A 6,000-nucleotide genomic window follows, 5' to 3' on the forward strand; every position below is an offset into this window, starting at 1 on the left:
TGCACAGATACCAAGAGTGCGTGCTATCGGCTTCTATGTGTGGTAAGTTCCTACGAACTTCGGTGTGAGTTTTCTTCCAACTCGTGTGTCGGAATGGAGCGTGCAGCATATCTATAGAACCACAACGAGTAGAGCTACACATTAGTACCATCGGGGTCAAGTTTCGATCATCTGTATTTTTCGGCCTGTCTTCATACGCGTTTACCGCACGGAGTGGTTATAGGTTGATTTTGCAGTTCAAGTCTTTAGGGTGTTGTTCTTACCTAGTGTATAGACTTCCCCTTGAATTTGAGATCGATTCAATGATTCTAGATCCTGTTTCGTATAGCATTCGTTCGTAGTACGGATTTCAGTCACTTGCGTATTTTAGAACTTAGATTTGATTTCCTTAGTAGTGATTGTCATTAGAAGGTCGAGTAGGTGATTTGACACCCACCTAGTTGTTTCCATGCGCCTGCGGGCCAAGCTCCGTCCTCGTCTGACAAATTCTGTTGTTGGTTGAGTTCTCGCTATTTAGCTTCTGCTAGCAGCGTAACCGCCTTAACATTTGGCGCCGTTGCCGGGGACGAGAGCCCTAAGTAGGTGACCTTAGACTAATCCTACGAGGTGAGTCGTATAAACTACTTTGTATACTTTAGTTAGAAAAGATCTAGGAGTGGTGGACTCCGAAGATCTCGAGAGATACTAGGAAGTGGGGTATTCCTGGGTCTTCCGTGTTGACAATATTTTTAGTTTAGCTTAGATTTGTTTGTTGTTTTGTTGGTGTTGAGTAGTTGTTGATAGAAGAAGAATTTGCTAGTCCGTGAGTGACAGTGGATCTCTTTAAAATCACAATTACCAAACCCATTTTATGATTAGGAATAGCTTAGGTAGGACTTCATTTGATCTTGATCTGGAGCTAGTAATCATTGGAGTATTTTCTTGATATGGTTGATTGCATGATAGATCACTAAACCGTCGAGTTAGTAGTGAAACTTGAAATAAACAAAAGTCAGAGAAATTTTCTGTGTATCTGGGAGCTGCTGAGCACTTGAGAAAGCTTTAGGAAGGATTCTGTGCCAAAAAACTGGAAATCTGCAACTTTAGACATCATACACGTATGATGTCTAAATGACCAAACAGAAACCAAAACAGAAATTTTGACTTTACCAGAGTGTTCAAAAGGGGGGTTATACCCTAATTTCAACTTAAAACAAGAGCATTAACACTCAAAGAAACCCAAAAAGACAAGTCGGAGTCCAAGAAACGCAAAGAATAGGAAATTTTGGATTCAGATCTTGTTTTTACATTCAAACCTGACAAAAACACTTGAAACTCAATTATAAACATTGGAGAAGGCTTAAAACCAAGAATAGTCAAAATTTGGGACAAAAGACATCATACGCGTATAATGTCTTTTAGCACATCCACTGCTTATTTTTTATATCTGACCTGACAAGATTGTTACAAACACTGTAGAAAGCATAAATATCAAGTCTTGACCCAAATTGATGAAAAAGACATCATACACGTATGATGTCTTTGACCTAATTTTGGAAATATTTTGATACTTTGCCAACACAGATCCATTGTAATAGCTGTCTAGAGGTTATATTTCAAGTTTCATCCCATTTGGATCACAATTGACCCAAAACAAGTCAAAAGCGGAAAATTGCCAAGAAAAGCCTAAATTAGCCATAACTTGCTCAAACAGAGTTCAAACTGAATTTTGTGAGTGGACAGAGCATAAGGGGGCTACTGAGAGTGAGCATAACCAAAATAGTCCAAATCTGTGAAAAAAGACATCATACGCGTATAATGTCTTTTTCAGCATAACTGCAACAAAATTCTCACTTGATGAAACAGAAGTTGTCCAACTGACAAGATTAAACAATTGACCAAGTATTAATCAGTTTGGATCAATTCTTACCACAAAAACTTGGGAAAACAAATTGCCGAGACGGAAAAGTTAAAATCCTTTAGGGGAATTGATGAATTTGAGATCGGGCAGGAATCTCCAGAATAACCAACCAAAACAAGGGGAACAAGCAAGTGTCATATTAACCGAGGGAAGTGTAAACCAAAGTTGGGTGCAACCATTAGAGCCTATCTTTGAAGGAAGTGTTTCTGATACTTCTTCGGAGAGATCTTACGAGATTTTCACCGAACACTTGGAACACTTGAACCTGAACAACAGAGAAAATATGGCAGCACGATCATCAAACCCTTCCGCCACAATGAAGCTATTGTTCATAAAATATCAGTACGACAATGAGCAAGGTGCCAAGATCTACAAAGATGGAATGGACCGCTATTGTGTAAAGATAGAAGATAGACCTAGTGAGTTCAAGGACTTAGTGCCTGTGAGCTATAGCGGAGATAGATATCTAGATGACGAAGGTACCATGTACTTGGTAGTCCTAAACCCTAACATTGTGGACAAGTGGGGATTGATGGGCACCAAAGCCAAAGTAGATGAAGAACTCGAGGAGAAAGCACCAATAATGAACTTCCCTAATGCGAGGTTAAGAAGAGAGAATGAAACTACAAGGATCAACACTGATAACATCTATGTGGGGCTATACAAATATAATAATGGGGAGCAAGATCTCTATTATAGATGTGAATAACCCTACACCGGAGAGTTGACAGACCAAAAAAGACTTTATGTCTTTACCTCCACAGAGGGATCGGAAGTGAAAATTGCCGCTTACGACAAGTATGGGAGGCAATACTCAACAATGGGCAAGAAAAAATTAGAAGGATATACATACTTTGGGGGACCACTACATCAGTATTATGTTACTTCTAGCTCACAAAGACCAGCACCAACAAATGGAGTGCAAAACCCAATGACGACAGGAGGACAAAGAACTCAGGCTGCTGACTCTTTCAGTCAACCTCAGTACTCGGAGCCCGGACCAATGGAATCATTACATTCCAGAGAGTCAATGGATACGAATCAAGGTAGTGCAGTTCCAATCCCCACATATACCACTCCAGGTCCAAGGTTCAAAGCGGAACCATCACATTTACCTCCTAGTAGTAGACTCAGGGCAGGGGAACCGACAAGGGTAACCGATGAAGTCCATGATGCTAGAGAAAGCTTTAGCTGGGACACAGGAGCAATGAGATTGGTAGCAGACCATAAACGTATGAGACCATCTCAAGTAGCCAAGTGTATGCCAAAGAAGTATGGTGGTTCAGGAGATCCGTATGCACATGTGTCACTCTTTAAGCAAGTCTTAAGAGCTGAGCAGATAACAGATTTCCATACACAATACGAGGGATTTGGTCTTACTCTAAAAGGTACGGCATTGACCATTTGCTAAGAGAGTTTGCTGAGGAATTCTCAAAACGAGGGATTAAGCACAATACGGTCTCACAAATATATGCTTTTAAACTGAGAGAACACGAAAAAGTGAAGGAAGCTTCACTTCACTTCAAACAATACATTGAGAGATTTCCAGTACGTGAACGACCACAGGATGACAGACTATCTGTTCTCTTTATTGAAGGATTGAGAAACGACACTCTCAAGAAGGACTTGCACTTGAAAGCTTGTACAAGTTTCGAGCAAGTAACTAGAGCAGCATTGTACTTAGTGGATAACTGTACGGTTTATGGAGAGGTGTCAGCGGATACAGATTTTGCATCCAGTAGCTCTTCCTCCATAGCGAGCAAGACTATCACTAAAAAGAATGTTCAAACAACAACCATGCCAAATGTAGAGCAAATGATAGAAGATGCTCTAAAAAGGATGGTACCATACCAAAAACCATTGCCAAAACCACTGAAATGGTGTGCTATTGAACAAAAATGGACAAACCATCCAACAGAGGAGTGCTATTACAACAAAGGGTATGTAAGGGAGCGTCAGTATGTGCCTCCTGCTCAATTAGCACCACCTCAGGTACATCCAGTACCTCGATACCCAACGGGGAATGTACCAGGACCTATGGGGATAGAAAGACCGCAACCGGTATTGGGACAACAACCACCTTTACCAAGAGCAAGACTAATGGGCATTAGATATGCACCAACCTTAGAGAATCAGGAAGAACAAGCCTTAGTGCCTGTTCAAGCCTATTATGAAGAATCTGGTGCACACATGTCTCCAACTGTGTATTACCCACCAGAAGAACCCAAACAACCAGAACCATGGGGCATGATTGGGAATGTTGGAATACCAACAGTTACAAGTGCTTCTGATGAAGAGAGATACAATTTGGACGCAAGAACATTGATGTTCATAGCTCATGGAGGGTTAACAGGACAAAGACCATCCTATCCACAAAGGACGAATCAAGTGGGACCAAGACCAGCGCTAGGACCCTGTTACAAGTGTGGAGGTGACCATCTGATGAATGTTTGTCCACATACGGAAATCATTAGAATTAACGCTTATTGCACTGAGTGTGGGGTTACTCACTTCATTGAGGATTGTTCAAAGAATCCAAACAAAGTGCAAAAGACGACATTGAATATGCTAGAAACTATTCCTACCAGCAGTGGGTCTGAAAATGAAACTCTGATACCAACGCAAGTTGTTACTAGAGCTCAAGCTAAGAAAACCACTAGAGAACCTGAGAATGGAAAGTTAGCGACTGAAGTGGTTAGTCAAGGACCGCGGAGTCAGAGAAACACATGGAAAGCTAGAAAAGCACGCATGAAGTTGAGAAAAGAACGTGAAGACGCTATTCTAGCTGAGGAACTAAAGCGAACTAAAGATAGATTAGAAAAACTTGAGAGTCAAAACGGGAAACGAGAGATGAGCCCGGAAAGAACGAAACAAAAGAGTATCAAAGAAACAACGAGCTTAAGCTCAGGGGGATCAGTGCTAGTCGACAAAGTACACGAACCATTGGACGCACTGATGAGAGCTTACGAAGCTAGGTTAAAGAACAACCAAACACAAGAACAGAGGTGGATGACATACCCAAACGCGGAATTGGAAAAGCAGAGACTTGAAATGTGCCAGAGAATGATCGAGACTGCACAAGCCTTATTAGAACCACCAAGAGAAACAATGAATTGTGGAACAGAAAACCCAATTCAGCAAGAGACTATCATTTCACGGGTAGCTGAAAAGACTCCCAGTGCACAAAAGCCTGAAAATACACACAAGGATGACCGCATAGTATTGAACACAACCGATCAGGAGATAGAGAGTTTTCATCCAGTCATACAGAGGATTTACGGAAGAGATGAGGATTACAATGAATTTTGGAAACAAGTGAGAGAGGCAAACTTTGCAAACGAGCTAAGTTGCCAAGCTAATCAGACAAATTGGGAAAAGGACATCAGGAATCCTCCCATAGTGGAATTTGAGGCAGGATCTCAAGTGGACTTGGATCTGCAATCTTACTGGGGAGATGGGGGCTCTGTTAGAACAATGGAGAGCAAACCTCACTCACTGAATACCTTACCTTCATACTTAGGAGAGTATGAAGCAAAATCCAAGATTAGAGCACTTCCCTCACGAAGAATCTCATCAGAAAAATTCATGGACTCGCAAGGATTGATAGAGATCTTGTCAACACCAGTGACATGCACTATCACTCTAGCTGAGCTTTTGAGGCTAAGACCACATATGTGGACCACTGTAGGAAAATGCTTGGAGAAATTTGGGATAAAAGACCCAACATCGAGACTGTAAGAGGGTATACAAGAGCTGAGCAAACCACAAAAGAACACTAAGCCTGTACCCTTAAACAAGGTCGGAGAGTATTGCGAAGGTGAAAAGGGGAATACAAACTTACCAGTTGAATTCCAAGGAGTGAACACGATGGCAATACTAGACAGCGGAGCTGGGGTAGCCATTGCTACAAAAGAAATCTGGAAAAAATGGGGGAAACCAGCAATAAGGAAGACTAGGTTGAAACTCCAATTAGCAGATGGACACATGGAGAAACCTATGGGGTTATTAGAGAAAGTCGTAGTGACTTCTTGCGGCATTGAATACGAACATACTTTTGCTATTGTCGATTTTGGCAAGGAGAATAACTATGATATCATACT

This window comes from Adiantum capillus-veneris, chromosome 29 (assembly GCF_014529385.1).
Source record: "Adiantum capillus-veneris isolate H3 chromosome 29, ASM1452938v2, whole genome shotgun sequence".
Taxonomy (NCBI): domain Eukaryota; kingdom Viridiplantae; phylum Streptophyta; class Polypodiopsida; order Polypodiales; family Pteridaceae; genus Adiantum; species Adiantum capillus-veneris.